The 17,030-nt window shown below is 36.5% G+C and overlaps 1 protein-coding gene across 5 annotated transcripts in view; it reads left to right on the top strand.

The window, feature by feature from the left end:
* STRN3 (striatin 3) overlaps positions 1–17,030 on the top strand; it is a 64,052-nt gene that overhangs the window by 1,154 nt on the left and 45,868 nt on the right. The window lies entirely within an intron of this gene.

Here is a 17,030-nt window from a genome sequence, read left to right on the forward strand (position 1 = left end):
GGAAAGGGGGTTCAGGTAAATCTCAAGTAAAGGACTTGGCCAGGCACTCAGATTTGGGACAGATCGCTTTTCTTTGGACTCGTTTCTTTGGAGATTGAGTATCAGAGATGAAGAGTGAGAGTCAATAAGTTTGCAGCGTGGTCATTTCATGATACAAAAAATACGAACTTATCTTGGGAACAGAAATTGAGTAGCTCCTCAAGGTAGAGAGCAAGTGTTGGAATTGCAGTATATATCTCTTGTCACTAATGTTTGCTTTCAGTAATAGAAAGGATAATTCTACTAACTACTTTTGCAAGTAAAAATTAAATGATGCATAGGCTATTACAAGTTTATGGACAGATTACAAAATCCACTAATGTGAGGTGTCTATATAGGAGTCATTATCCTTTTATAGGACAGAAATGTACACAATAGCAATGTTAAAAAACATTAACAAACTTTATTGCACCTGAAGAATTTTTCGTTATTTTTGTACTGAGTGAATGTTTACTGTCTTGAAGGGACATTCCATCAAATTGCACTGTAATTAGAATTTTTAATAACCTGCTACAACAGCAGCCAAAGTTTGCAAGGCATCTGCTTTCAGATTTCAGAACCAAGAACTATACCTGAGTCTAAGAAATTCTTTCAAAATGTCTTGGCTCTGTAATAAGCATGTAACTTGTGCTATTTTTGTTACAGTTATAATTAAGAAAGAATTTTAAAAACCCACCAAGGCTAACAATTGGACAGATTTCACTGTTTCCTTCACTTACTGCTAGTCTTGCCATTTTAAACCTTGTGGAATGGCTGGTTTTAAAATCAGTGTTGTGAACGTTGGTGTGTTTTTAGCAGAGGGCAATTGACTATTTCTGCTGTTTTCTCTAGTGTCTTAGAAATGTAGCAGTATGTTTACAAATAAGCTGCTTAATGCTATTCATTAGCAAACAAAACCATCTCGGAGTATTTATTTATGGGCTTGTTACTTTAAAACAAAGTAGTGCATCCTGTACCCTAACATGAAATACAGTTCGGAGACTTTGAAAGTTCTGTCTGACTGTAAAAGCACTGCTGTCAACTCCTGTGGCCTCCAGACTCCCTGATGCACTCTTGCCAAGCCTGCTGCTTTTTGTTTGTGGTTGCTGTTTGTCGTCCACTACGGCACTGTTTCAGTTGCTTATTTCTGGAGGGACGGTGGAAGTTCTGACCCTGATCATATGTGTTGATTCACACATGGGTGCTGAGGTCATGGGATAGAAACTGCACAGTTGCTGCACAGTCAGTATGCACGAAGGTGTTTTTTTTAACTTCAGAAGCCCAGGACAGAAGGGAAGGGGAGGAAGGCGTTGCCTTTAGATTTTATATGTCAACCTGTGCAGTGGTGAAGACTGATACAGGAATGTGTTGAGAATATTTTTGGATGATAGGTGTTTACCAGGCCTGTGGGGTTTTTTTGTTGTTCTACAACTGAAGTTGTAAAGCCACAGTGTATTTTGTGGCTAATAAAACTTTAATAGTTTGGACCCCAAACAACAGTTTTGCCCAGTGATACTGGTGAGATTGTTACTCATTTGGGTGATGCTGTGCACAGGTGTGAGTTCTTTGATGATTGAGACTTTCTGGGTTGAAAGGAAAACAGTAATTCCATTGCATGACAGTAGATAATTTGTATGGAAGTGAGTGTTGGGTGTTGTAGTTGCAGCTTTCCTGATGCAGGTAATTTCATCTTTATCTCTTCATTCTTTCAATATGACAGTAAACTCTGTAAACATTGTTTCTCAGTTCTGGAAATTACAAAATCTTTATAACTTTGCAAACAATGCTTTATAAAAAGTGTGTGGAAAACCAAATCACTTAACAATATGTGTGATTTTATTTTTCTGTTCTGTATTTATGACTTTTTTTATTCCAAAGAATAAGACACTTTCTTACCTGCGATAAAATTAATGGGACTCCTGTGTGATTTGCCCCCTTTCTTTCCCTACATGGTTGAAGTTAGCAGAAGTAATGCCCACCCTTAGTAAGACTGCTTTTTGCAAACAGGGGTGATGGTGCATAGAGAGGTGATCTGCAGTAACAGTTTATTCTTTCTTGGATCTTATGATGAACTGTTTCCTTTTGCTCTACCTGTCTAACAAAGTACATGTTACCTCATTGTGTTGAGGTTTATGTGATAGCTATAATGACCAATAGAGTGTCTCAAGCCTTTTAGATCTGAAGTCCTGTACTGGCAGACTTAAATCTGCATTTACATCAGACTTTGAATCTAAAATATTAATAATTTTAACTGTCTTTCCAGTTCTTCAGATGCATGGCTGTTTGGCTGTGTGCAGCAGTGAAGCAGCATAATCATGGGACAAACCTGTGTCTGCAAACCAGTATCAAGTATAGAAGTGTCAACCATCAGGAGTGCAGTACTTGAAGCATAGTACACTGTTTTCCCTTCACTTCAAATGCTGGCTGCTGCAGTAACTTTTTAAGCATTTACTCACGGCTGTGTTGAAAATAATTAGTCTGGCCTTGCATAGATCTGCTCTCTGGTTGGTGAACTAGAAGAAAGATTTTTCACTGTAGCAATATTGTGTAATTGTAACTTTGATCTGTCAAGCTAATGACCTCGATGTTGGCAGCTGTTACACCGAGATACATTGTCTATCTTTTCTAAGACATTAATGCACTTCAGAGGAGTCAGAGCAAGTCCGGGTTGTTGAGTGTTACATTTTGGTTAGAAGTGATTCTTTGCTTCAGGTGCTAAGTGACTCCTTAGTCTCCTGAAAGAAAAAGAACACGGATCCAAAACCATGGTGGAAATACACCACAGAAGCATTTAAAGAAGGAAGATAAAGTTTTGTTAAAACATAGGAAAGCTTGCAACTTTGTGGGGAAAATGAAGAGAGGTCCACTTTCTTATGGGTTTACAGTCTGATATATGTTTGACTGGAACAAAGGTCTAAATTGTGTAGTTTCTTCATGTTTTCTGAACTAAATATAAGTGATATGGAGTACTCTGATACTTCAAAATCACAGACGAGTATGTCGGGAGAGAATTATCAGTAGATGCTACTTCCAGATGTTCTAATGAATAGGAACAATAATTAAGAAATGTAAATATTCAGAACAAAATATATGCAATTTCAGTTTAAACAATAACGTTTAAAATGATACAGCCTCTTAAGTAACTAAAATGTGCATATGATCATTAATACATTTTCTGTCCGCTAAAATTACATCTTTGGTGACACACAATTGAAGTTTCTAGTATATCAAATTTTACAAATGCTCTTTTTCCCAACTATTTAGTGACATTATGGGAAAGTTTTGTTATCTGACATTTTGTGTTCTTTATGTAGGTGTTAAAAAAACCCCAAACCACCAAGCCCCATAGATTTCAAATTTTGCTTGCATGTCTCCCCCTTTCCTTTTCTACTAGGAGGTGCAGAACTGGCTTATTAAAGGAATTTTATATAGGACATTCTTTAAAACAATTTATCTTCAGAGAACATGCATAGAAGTGTTGATACCATGAACTAAATGAGGCCATGTTTAAAGTGTATATACAGTCATACTGTATTTCAGCTTTTTTCAATGCTTTGCCATTTACAAAGTGTAGCAAGAATCAATTGCTGAAATATTTGGCTGTACGTGGCTTGTTTTACTTTGCTGCAGGTTTGAAGGGGAGATGGAGATAATGTTGGGAATGTTTCAAACTTGGAGGAACAATTAATGCTTCTCATAGCATAGACTTTGCTTTGCTTTTGGCAAGCAAATAATTTGTTTTGATGATAGATTGCAAGTGGAAGTGGTTATAAGGGTTGAAGAATGGTCATTAGGTTGTTGGAAACAATCAGTATGTCTCAGCAGCTAGGGAACATGAATTAAAACCAAGTATTTTAAAAAATAACCCATGCTTTTCAAGAATTAATGGAATTTTATGCAGAGGGCTATTGCAAATACTAAAGTGTTCTAGGGTCAAAAAGTGTGTGCATAAGTTCTTGGAAGAAAATTTCTTGGGAGCGTCTTAAGTGCAAAGGTACTGTCTTTTTGATTGACAAGTTTTTAGAGTTTTGGAATGTTTTGTGAGGTTTATTCTTTTGTTTTTATGCTTCTCCCATGGACCTGCCTGCCCATGGTTAGAAGTGGCTTGCTGAGGTTGGGGGTCTGTTGGTCTGACCAGGCAAAGCTGTTCTTACATTCTCATGACCAATGAGGGAGCTTGGAAATGGAGTCATAGAATGGTTTGTGTTTGAAGGGACCTTAAAGATGATTTGGTCCAACCTCCCTGCCATGAGCAGGAAAATGCTTTGTTTTGATTATTTGAGATTATATTTAGTGCTATTTTTATAGTGTCTTGCTTAAATAACCATCCTTATTGATATCAAGGGCATTAATTGCCATAGAATATGCAAAATTAAGGCAGGAAATGCAGATGTTTATTGATTGCATTGTTTATTGTGCATTGTTTATTGATTGTATTCTAGATGGCTGAAGTTGGAAATACAGTTAATTGATAAGCTGCCCTTTCCTTGGGGCTTATAGGTGAATCTCAGTATTTGTTATGAAATTAAACTTAATTATTAGGGCAGTCCTTAAAACCCCCAAAGGATACTTGATCAACACTGACTGAAAATAAAATGAAGTAGGTTGTAAAAAGTTGATTGTTATTCTTATTTGTGATACTTGTAAATGCCATGAGGTGTGTGGGTGATACAGGCATCTGAACTGGCTAAATTCTGTTTGTGCAAGGTCTTAAGGTACTTCCTGTAGCAGGGGTGCAGAAGTACTTTTTTCTACAAATAAGCAATGCTTATTCATGTAATAAAATACTTGAATATTCAACACCTTTGTTTTATAATGAAACTTGTTTTCTGTATGAAACGTATTTATAAGAAGTTAAAAAGTGGAAACTTCTGTTCATTAATGATTTTTCTAAGCTAATGGTGAAAACAGCTATGTATTTTCTACAGTTCAGTGCCTTTTGCAGTTTGAAGCACTTAACTGAGAGTTCTGTGAATTTTGGGTAGAGGGCAGTTAGACACTATCAAGGGTTTCCCTACTGTGGCTTTCCGTAAGCTGTTTAGTCTGAACTGCACTGAGGCAGTTTGCTTCTAATGTAACCTCAGGTGCCTGTTTACTGAAGGTTGAAGGTTGATTGTGTGTCTGTGGGCAAATCTTGTCTTTCCTTATAGGCCTCCTGGCAAGACTTCCAAATTAAAAATGTGCAGAGCTGGTTCCTTTTTGTGCATGGGTAACCTGTGCAGAGAGGACATGATTGTAAATTAAAAGACAATGGCTGTATAACAGAGCTTACCTTAAGAGATACATGTACAAATTTGGAGTAGGAAGATTCCTTGAGATACTTCAAGATAAGTAGAAATAAGGAGATTTTCTCTTGCAGAAGGAATATTATTGATATTTCATTTTATTTCACTATAAAATTGAGATAATGTTTTTGGCACTAAAGGATTAGAGTGTTCTTCACAAAAAAATGCAGTCCTTTCACTTCTCTGTTTATGCTCTGTTCTACCAGTTTTATTTTTTAAACAGTCGATTTAGATGTTTTAACATCTGTATAAAACTTTCTTGCAGTGTTCACCTCATGGAAACAAAACAATAAAATAATGCAGGACATTGAGTTACACAAAGTGGACAGGAAATACCTGGATAGATATGAGGTTTATGTACAAGAGGGTATTGGTCAGTGTAGTAGTTGTGTAATTTTTTCTAGAATATTGTTCCCAATTAACTCGCTTCTGGCAACACGTGGTAGAAAGGTGGGTTTTTTTTTACTATGCAAGAATTGCCTTTTCCTAAATTTTTTTAATAAAGTCTCTCTTACTTAGAAGCTGTGCACAGAACTGTTAATTCATAACAGTTACTCTGGTGAGGTTTTCTTTTAGGCGCTGTAGAAGTATGTGGCATGTAAGTTACATAACACTGCTTGGTGAAGAATTACTGTTTTTTTAACACTGGACATTTATTTTTTTTCCTAGTTTCCTTGCAGCCATACTTATACATATTTAATGGCTCTGATAAATCTCACTTTGGGGAATTTTTTATGAGGGTTGAAGTACCTGTTGATACAATTATTCATTTCCTACCAAAAGTAGGTTTTGATGTAGTGGTGGATGTTCTTGATCCTTTTTGTCATTTAAGAAATTGGGAGAAAGTGATAGTGATTTGTTTTTCCTAAGCAATGAAAAGTGTGGCTTGGGAAGTTGGATCCTCCAGTGATTTAACATCTTCAGGACTTGCAAGAGTTTTGTTTGCCCATCTGATTGTAACTTCTTGGCACTCAGACAGTTCTTGAATTATCCTAAGCAGTGGCTCAGCAGGATATTGAGTTTAGTGACATCTTCTGCCTTCATCAGTGCAATTCCAGTGTTCAGGGCCAGTCCTGAATCTACAGCATGAATTCAAGCAGTCTGTAGGTTTTTCTGCCACTATAGGATCTTATAAAAAATGGCTGGTTAGAGGTTGCCTTCTGTTAGCAATTAAAGGTAAAAATGCATTTTTCTGAGCTCAGAATAAATTCCACTGTTACTGAGGGATGAAGTGCATTCTTAGCTTTTTTTTTGAAGCTATTGTGCATATTTATGTGTATGGTAATGCTGAAAAATCCTACGTATGTTGAGTGTAACATTTTGAACAACTGTGCTTCTCTGAATGCTGATTGAAATGATCCTGAAATAGAGAATGAACTTCAGGAAGTCCAGATGCCTGAAGGTCTTTCTGATGATAATTTTTTTAACAGGTTGGTTGCTGCAAAATTTCTTCCATTTGCTCACATTGTTTTTTCTTCACCCAAAATATGGCCACTGCTTAACTGCTACCACACAGGAGGTTAAGGATCCTGTAATACTCTTCCTAGAAGAAAAAAAGCCAAGAAAGCCCCTCAGCTTTGTACCGGTGACCACTCTAAGAAGCAAGACTCTAGTATTAAATTGTAACTGTGGTGTTTGCCTCCTGAGGATGATGTGCTCAACTCCTGGGTGGGGGGACAGATCCTGCAGTGCACCTTGAGACCCTGGGAAGAGAAAAGATCCTGCTTTGACAAACCACTTCAGAGAAGAGAGTTCAAGAACATGTGAACATGTTTACATGCTTTATAAGACCTATTCTGTTTGTAGCTTTGGCGAGGTTGTACAATTGTACTGGTTAGAAGGCAAGACTGCTGCCTGTGTTAACTGTCTGGGGAAGTGGAGGAAATCAGAGAGGCTGGCACTGTTCTGTGCCAGGAGGCTGGATTAACTTTTAGGAGGTGCGAAATACCTGCCCCTTGTCAACCTTCTATGATGCCTCACTGAAAACAATTAATATTATACACTTTTATTTTAATTGTCTTACTCTTTTATAAGTTTTAATTCCATGAACTTGGTTATATTCAGTTTAGTGGCTGTCAGTGTTGCCATTGCCTTGACCTTGTAAAGCTTTCTACACTCTGTAATACTGTGTTCTTTTATGTGTCTCTGTATATACATATTTGTACACACACACATATATATATGACTCTTTATATTCAAACACTTCATTAGTTTGTGCTTTCAGTGTCTGTTCCTTAGGACTGTGTGCTACTGACCTGCAGCTGATGAACATGGACACGAATGTTCATCACTTGAGCGGTCTAGGTCAGTTCAGATCACTCTGTTGGCAGTCTGCTGTGGATTATTATACTTTTCCCTTCCATATTCCTGAATTATAAATAATGTTCCTTGTTTTGGAAAGGGTATTTACATTCTTGAGGATGTTTGCCACACTGCAATTCCTCCCTTCCCGTTCTGCTCTGTAGTGATTGCGAGAACCTGCCACACTACAAAGTACATAACTTCAATCTTATTTATGTGTTCTTGTGCTACACATACCAGTAATAAAAAGAATGAACTTAATATTTTTAGTCCTATTTAGTATTAAGTATCTAACTGTGACCCTTTGTCATTAGCTGTGTAACTTAACAAAGTAGCTTCGTGTTAATGGAATAATGTGCCAGTATAGTGGTGCTCACAGTAAAGATATTTTTAATCTTATCAAATTCAAATATTCTCTTTTAGGCTTATGGGTTGTGGTGGTGACTTTATTGAAAAGAAATTTTTCTTTGCTAGCATAGTATGTTCCAAAGAATGCCAAGCAATTTAAAAGGCTGTATGTGAATCTTTTTAGATAGAAATGGTCCAAGGTGTGTGACAATTTTTTGGTTTTGTTTTAAAGATGTTATTTGCAAGGTTCATGCATTTAGGAGAAGTGTAGAATACAGAGATGATTATGACAGAGTGAGCAACTGCAGCTGAGGATGAACTTGGGCTGAGATAATCATGTTGAGTTGTTTTTGCTGTTGTTTTTTGTTGTCTTTATATGGGGGTTTTGAGGGGTGGGGGTTTATTTGTTTGTTTTGATTTTTTTCATACTACAGCCAAGGAATAGTTAGGCAACAAGTATAAAACATACTGAAATAATTTTTGTACAATGAAAACTTGTGAATCCTTTCTACATGGAGACACAGAGGAAGTAGAAATGGATTTACAATAAGCCATCTCTTACTCTGTAGTCTAATGTACTGCTATTTAGTTTATATGTTCTTTCCATGCTTTTTCTTACGGCATCAGAATTAAATGAAACACTGGACCCTTGGAATTGAGGGAACTGAGGGATTTGTTAGTTCATAGTAAGGGACTTTTAAGAATGGCTGTCTTAAAAAGGGAGTCAGTGCTATCTGTCCTCTAATAGGTGGAATGTACTCAACATAGCTTGTGTCTACTAAAAAAGGCAATGACCTTTTTGTTTGTTAATCAAACCAGAGACCGAAGCAGGTTACTGATAGCTGGTATCAAAATACAAGTAGTTCTGTAGTTTGTTGGTGTGTTGTTGAATATGCCTGTCCAGGGCCAGAAGCTGTTCTTGAAAAGTGAAAGTTAGAAGAAAATGTACAAGAACCCTTGCAGTATAAATTCCAAGACTCCCAATTGCCAAGTAGTCCTGATCTGATCTTTCTTTAAGAATTTCTCTTACAATTGCTCTGGTTGCACTGCACTTGAGCCTGTGTTTTGTGATCAGTTTGTGCTGTAAGCTGGGACCCCTACATGGTGTGATGGGAAAATTGCAAACCTGTCTTGAGCACCCTTATTATCTGTGTTTCAGTAATATAGAGAGACGATAAAAGCATATTCAACAGTTTCTTTTGAATCTCTGATTATTGTGGTATGGGTAAATGTTGATGAGAGTTTGGGTCTGGGCAGAAAACTGCTTCAGAGATTTCAAAGTCAAGTGAAATTTCTTTAGGCATTATTTTAAAATTACTTCATATAGAAAATTTAATTAATAAACTGGCATCTATGATAATACTGAATGTTTTCAAAATACTTACTGCCATGTAGTGTTTATAGCTGTGATGGTAAAGAGTATTTCCCAAGTGGTTTGAACACTATTTAATCAGTGGTTAGGGTGTATTTTGCTGTTGGTTGTCAAACCTGGTGATTTGACTTGTCCACAAACTTGTTTGTGCCTGTTTTCATTAGTTTTTCCACAGCAAAGGTACTGCTCACAACCTGTCTCAAGCAGTTCATACTGGAGTAACATACAGAATGTTCCAAAATACAACATTTACATAGGAAATGCTCTATACAGTCTTGTTACTTGAGGGAGAGATAGAGTTGATAGTTGATTTTTTTGGCAAGTCAGGTTTTGTCACTGGTGTTGCAATTGTGTTGTGGGATTTTTCCAGCACAGACATTTAGAAAATGCCGTGACTTAATTGATTTTAAAAATGCAAAACTTTAATAATTTCTTACTGGATGGTAGTCTAATAAGAGCTTCTTTTCATCTGTGAAAAGAATATTAATTTTTGGCTGATGTCTTGGGAATCCAGTGAGGTATCAGTTGACTGGAAGCTGACTAATACTGTCCCAGTTTTCAAGAAGGGCAAGAAGAGGGATCACCTTGGTCACTGCAGACCTGTCAGTCACGTCAGTGACTGGTAAAATTATGGAGAAAATTATTTTGGAAGGTATTGAAAAACACCTGATGGTGTTTTTTCCATGGTGGGGAAAGTCCTGCATATCAAGCCTGATTTCTTTTTATAACAAGGCAACCCATCTACTTGGTCAAGGGAAGCCAGTTGATGTAATAATTTGGATTTCAGTGAAGCTTTCAATCCAGTCTCTCACAGGATCCATTTGGATAAAATGTCCAGCACACAGCTGGATAAACACATCATGTGATGTGCACCTAACATCCTGTAGTTACTTTTTTCTGTAAAAGACATATGAACACCAATATTAATTTTATTAATATTATTTTATTTATTGGAAAAACCGATGCAAAACGAATTCAAGTTCCATAGAAAGTAATTTAAAATAATAGATGTAGGATTCTTAGTTGTATTTTACATGCCTTGATCTTCAGGAAGTACATACTTTCTTGAAGAAGGATTCTTATATTGTCAAATGGAATTGTAAAGAGAACTTAGTTTAATTTACGTTTGTCTGTAGAACTTTCTTAAATTATTATTGGGAACGTGACTGCCTTGAAGTCTTTGGGGCTTATTTTCAAACATCATTCATGGATTGTTCAACCTGCTTAAGAAATGCAGTTGAAATACGGTATCCATGTTCCTTGTAGTTTATAACTAGTGAGAATTATTTTGGCTACTTATGTTTTACTTGGATATTTAGTTATCTTGAGTGATGGCACTCAGTTTGATATTTGAATGGAAAGATTGTAACTTCTCAGTAGAATTATATTGGTGAAAAAAGACTAACTTGCAGGTAAAAATGAGTGAGCATTTTTTGAGGTCAAAATGAGCATTTGTGCCTGGTCAGGTGGCACGGTATCTCCCAGCTTTCCTGTTAAGTGTCAGTCAGAGAGGTTACTGTGTCTGTTTAGCAGCTTTCAGATAAAATTCGCTGGCTCCCGAGTCTGGTGTCTGATTGTGGGGAGGAGGAGATCTGGTATACAGGGACATTGGCTGGCATTCTGCACTGTGGCAGGAGCATTTTAGTAGTTCTTTTGCAGTGTGTTGATGATAATGACCAGATTAACTTTACTTTCTGTGAAGCTAACATGTTAATTTGTTCTTAGAGAAATAGAATGTTCTTTCAGGAAGATGACATTTCTTTTAAAAATTCCTGGGCAGGAGCTTCCTTTTCTGAAGGAGTGTCTCTTGGACTGAAATTGAAAAGGAAAACTAATTTATAAATTAAACTGTGCTGAGTGTTTTGTAAGTTTTTAATCAAAACAAAATTTTAGAAGCCTGTTTTTACATAAAGAACACTTGAGTACAAGAATGGTTAGTGAATAATAAAATTCTAAGGCACTTGCATTTATTGCTCCAAAAATTATTTTAGTGTCCAGTTTGTAGATATGTATGTAAAGTAAACAATAAATGTACAGAGGATTAAGGATATCACATACCAGAGCAGTGTGATCAAGCAAATGCCATTTATTACACACTGCACATAGTTTATGTAGGGCTAAGGCTTGTTCCTTTGACTAAATTGCATCTCACACCATCAGTCTACAAATTCCAATTGGTTATAATCCATATCTCACAAGTCCAATGTTTTGGTGAAATCATCCTGACTGTTTTCAGGAATATCTCCAGTGTCCTGTGGGAAACCTGAGAAGTTCTCATGAGAAACTTCTGGGGAATTGCTAAGAACTCCTGGGAAGTGATTCCTCCTTTACTGGACAGCAGCAGCTGTGGCCTTGCTGCTTCTCAGCTGATACCTGCCTTCAGTCTCACAGGGTGTGTATGTATCTGAATTGCTCACCTTTGATTGTTCTATACCAACATCTATGTTTTAGTCTTCAAGGAGATTGCTCTTTGTAACAGTGTGAATCAGCTGTTTTCAGTCCCTTCACCGTTTTTTGGACAGGTAGCCTCAATAGACATTTTTTTGCCACTGCCTTCTCTGTTCTGGGTGTAAGCCTGGGGACAGGACAGTTGGGTTACTTTGTTTTTCCAGATCATGAAGGTTGGAGAGTGTTAGTCTTTAAAAACGCAATTATGAGTTATATGAGTTTTGCTACTGTACTATTCCTAAATATCATATTGGTTAAGAAAGCATCTATAAAAATCCTAGGAAAAAAAATTATTCCATGAAAAAATTTTTAGCAAGAGTGGCAGAATGAAGGCAGTCTTATGCTGAGTTTAAGTGGTGACTTAGAAGTTTGACCCTAGAACAGAAGGGGATAAAATTGAAGGCTGGATTTTCTATAAGTTGTTCAGAGAAGCTGATAAAACTTGACAGTCCTGTGCCCTGTAGTGAAGAGGCAACCGTTGGAATGTGAATGATACGGTGGTAGTGGGAAAGAGAAAAGAAGATTTAGGGAAGGAGAAAGTTTTGCAAGCCCCGTCTTTGCCGTACCCATTGCAGGACTGGAGGGGACTTAGGGAGGAGTAAATCCTCTTGTATCTGCCGGTTGTGTCATTAATCTCCTTAGGGCTAACTGGGTTTCTTGTGTCTACCACCCTTGTCAGACAGTTGCCTGTCACTTTTCTAGGGGTCAGGATTTGCTTTTAAAAAGCTATGAGGAAGTGATCACTTGAATGATCAATTGGGGAGTATCAGCTGGGGAGTAAGATGTGATCATCGGCTCAAATGGAAAAGATCCCTTAAAAAGGGAACACATCTTAATACCTTTGCTACTCTTAGTGGGGTAGTAAACTATCCTGGTATTTAAGTGACCTTTCTTAAGGTTCTGCAGAAAATTTTCTGTATTTGCAAATGTTGTTCAAATGTAGACTGATATTAACTAGTTGCTGAAATCTTTTTTTCCCCTGCATCTTTAAGGTGAGCTCACTTTATGATGTAAAGGTTTTCTGTTAACATATAAGAAATGGTGTGTGTTTCTTTTTTTTTTCGTGACTTCACATTATTTTCTAATCTACAGGACATTTAAAAGTAATACATCTTTGAAACATGTATGAACTTGATATGACCAGTGACAGCTGTCTTACTGTGTGACTTATTCGAGAGAGAATCTTCAGACTTTAATTTGCAAAATAAAGATTGATTTTTATTCAGATATATATATTTATAGTAAGGTATCTTCTTTCAGTCTTCAGTTGACAGTTTAAGGATTAATTGTAATGACAATAAATACATAACATAGTCAGGTCTGTAAGAATACACTAAAATTCTTTTAACTACTTAATGCTTTAATGTTTTTCTGGATGTTCTGAAGGAGGCTAAGTTTCAGACTGTGTTTATTGAAAACTGAAGGAGAAAGTTTTTCTCATGTTGTTTCCTTTTTGTGAATGGGAATTGGAACATTGGTATTTGCATAGGTCTGTTCACTCTTAAATGACTTTTGAATAAAATCTTCCACCTCCTCAGTATTTTTTAGTTTTCAAATCAGAGTTCTGCTTCATCTTCAACATAATAAACATCTAAAAAATTAAGATTAGATTAATATTTTTGTGTGATAGTTAACTTGTGGTTAAAAAAAATCTTACTGTTTTGAGTTTTGTGACGTGCCCTAGTAGGATAAGCACACACTTAGTGTGTGCCCTGGGTATATGTAGTTAGATTGGCTCAGTATTGCACTTGAGGCCTTTCCTGCCTTCATTCTAGAATTCTGAATGAGCTGAGAAAAACAAAACACAGGCATTGCAGCTGGCATTACTTTAGACGTTTATTTTGAAAAAATTCAGCTGTGAGTAGAGACAGAGTTAACAGGGTTTAGAACTGAAATGGAAAGGAAGTGTATTCGCTTACTGAGCATGTTCCTGTTAGAATATGATTGTTTGAAATGTACCAGAAAGGATTGGTGTTTCCACAGCGTAAGATAAGGCTTTTAATCAGACCATTCAGGTTTCTTTTGTGCCTCTTTTTTCCTCTACTATGTTTTACAAGGTTTGAGATTTTGGACAAGTGTTTCAAATACTGCATGTCAGGATTTATTAATAAAATAGGATTATGAAATCCTATATGGGTATCATAATCATTATATGACCTTTAGGTTACCTATGCAATTTTACTTGCCCAAAATGCTGTAAAAACTTCAGTGTGAAGATTGTCACACTTTTCTGTGCAGTTAATAAAGTGTAGCTTTAATATGAATGCTACTATGGGTAGTACAAATGAAATGTAAAGCAATAATTCTGAAGCTTTAAGACCTTTTAAGTTTCTTTCAAAAGAAAGGGGGAAAAAATCCTCGTTTTCTTCCCAGGACACACTCCTTTTTTTCTTTAAATTTTGATATATGAACTAATATGAAACAGTATTTTTTTTAGAAATCAAAGTTATGTGTAAGTAATTTAGTAAATTCTTAAAATCTTCTGTTACACTTTGATCAAGCAGTGGAACTGCATTCTAGGGATATGGAATATCAGTGTAATCAGTGAGTTTAATTATTCCTATCACTTAAGGGAAACTTCAGTTTCTTGTTTGAGATCTTAAGAGTTTGGATGAAAGACTGTTGCCTGGTTTGCATATGGTCAGACTTCCTATTTAAAAGATAAAACCCCTTCCAGCTACAAAATACATGTATGTCTGAAATGCCACATGCTGTTAAAACAATGCTATGATTTCCAAGTTTAAAATATTAGATGTTAGAATTTTTACTTGTTCTTTTCTGTTTGTGAATTCTGTAGTTTTTTAACCTCAGACAATTCTTCTTCGTGGGATCTATAGTGTTCAAGTAGCTATTCAGTAATTCTTTTTACCCTTGAATTCTGTCTTGCCTAGTTTCAGGCATTATTTCATGCATCCTTGCACAAATAGAAAGTATCTGTCACTCTGAGTACTTCTCAAAGCAACCTGAATTCACTGTCATAATAAAGCTGAGCAAGTTGGAGTGGTGGTTCTCCTACCCACAGCTGAGGGCCAAGGTGTAGAGGGAGCCCAGAGTTACTAAATGTCACTTTTGTAGAAACATAGTGGAGCTCAGGGATCTGTGAAAACACTGTAAATATGAAAATTTACAGTGTGGTAGAAGAGAAGGAGCTTGCCCTGAAAATGAGACACTTGGTTGGGTTTTCGAGAATCTGAAATACAGCCCTTATCTGTGGTGGAAAATATTCTATCAGAATCAGAATTACACAGCTAAATACAGCTGGATTTTTTTAAGCCATGAAAAGACTTATTTTTGTCTACAGAACTAGTATATGTTTTATAAAATAATGTCTTTTTTCTTCCATAAGTAATGTTTGTGCTAATACACTTTAAAAATACATTTTGACTGAATTTTCAATTCAAAGGAGTTAAGACTTGTATTGTATTTGATTTTTATAGTGTCTCTGCGCTTGTTTTTCCGACTGTTGTGCTCTGCACATGCATGTTGTGGTATCATGGTCAGTTTAGGCTGATCTAAGACTGTGTTGTCACTGAAAGGAGCTGTCACTTCAGTATCCTGTTTGCATCCCTTGTGCCAGCCTGGGTGCTCCCAGGGCTCTGCAGAGTCGGATCAGGAAACTGATGGAACTCAGACCTGAGTGAAAAATAAATAGAATGATTTCTGCAGTACGCTTGATGTGTGTCTACACAAGCAGCTAAGTCAGCACAGAAGGAACAGAAATATGAGGAGGAGGATTGCTCTTCTTAGTATCAGCCTGGGCACTTACAAATTGGTGTAAGATAGAGGAAAGAATTCTGTTGTAGCTGGGGCGGGTCGGATGTGGAGTGGAAAGGTGAGACCAAAATGCTTCTTTGCCATTTTCTTTCCCAGATTTTATGCTAGATAATCTTAAATCATCAGTATATTTACAAATCATATCAAAGCTAACTCTCCTGAGAATTGTTTCAAAGGAAATATAAATATCTGAGGATTGTGGAAAATGTATTGTATAGAGGTAATTTCTTCAGCATTTGTCTTTGTGTGGGCAACCAAAGTTAGTACAGCACCCCTGGGGGAAACTGATCTGTTATTTCATCTGTTTTTATTGACCTGGGGATTTACTGCATTTCAGAAAAAGAGGTGTTGGGAAATTGTGTGTTAATTCCTAGGGCTCGTGGTCATGCAGTACATGAAGTGTATTGTTTTGACACCCCTCATTTCTCTGAAGGAAGCAAGTTGACTAAATAATTTATATGACAAATTTTTGGTGATCTGATTATTGGTTTTGTATTGAAAGTCTGGATGACTAAGTATTCCTAAGTCTAAATTGATTTGCAGTGTTTCCATAGATTGAACTCTTAACTTCGGCATAGATAACTTCTGTTACTTTTTAATCGTGTGATGGTTACAATGAGGAAAAGAGTAATAAATCCTAAAATCAGTCAAATCTGTATACAAACCATTATAGAAAGCAATGCTGCTAATACTGACAAAAGTGTCAAAACCCCATCTACAAAGTGTGTTGTGTGGTAACCTTTCTGTTCAACCTACTGGGCCCTTTGAAGATAGTTCTAAATACAATTGTATGTAAAAGCTTTTTTGTGGCTTTTTTTGTAGGGTGGATTTTAGGTTTTGTTTATTTTTCTTTTTATACCATTATTTCTGTAGTATATTTAATTCTTAAGATCACTTACTCATTAATCTATCTGGCTGAAAAGTATGAAATCTGGGCCTTTTAAATGTGGAGACTTCATTCTGCTTGGTCAAGTACTCCAGAAGTGTTTCTGTAAGGACAAGGTTTGGCGCTGAGCATTTAGGAAGCAGACCCCTCCCTCTTTGTGGTATCAGAATCACATTGTTTTCCTCTCTGAGGGTGAAAAAAGGTCCAAGAGTTGCACCTGGCAACTCAGGTTTGTCATGTAGTTGTAGGAGTGTGTTGGCCAGTGAAAGAAAACTAATGAAAGGGAAGAATTCTGACCATCATTTACGGAAGACCTGGATTTTGGAAGGAGTTGAGAATTGCATTCAAGTCAAAGGACATAAAGGCTTTTATAACCTTTATTAGATAATTATCAAAGTATTTAGTTCCGGGTTTATTTTTGTAGGAAGAGTTTGTGGGCAGCCAGTAAGTTCCAAATATTTTAAGTACCGTGTTGTAAGTAGCTGAGTGTAACATGTTACCTTCCAAAAAAATTCCTACTTTTGTAACTATTTAATGTGTACTGTGTTATTTATGTAACAACTTTGCATTCACTGGTGAAAACTGGGATAACTTGTTG

This window comes from Pithys albifrons, chromosome 6 (assembly GCF_047495875.1).
Source record: "Pithys albifrons albifrons isolate INPA30051 chromosome 6, PitAlb_v1, whole genome shotgun sequence".
NCBI classification, from domain to species: domain Eukaryota; kingdom Metazoa; phylum Chordata; class Aves; order Passeriformes; family Thamnophilidae; genus Pithys; species Pithys albifrons.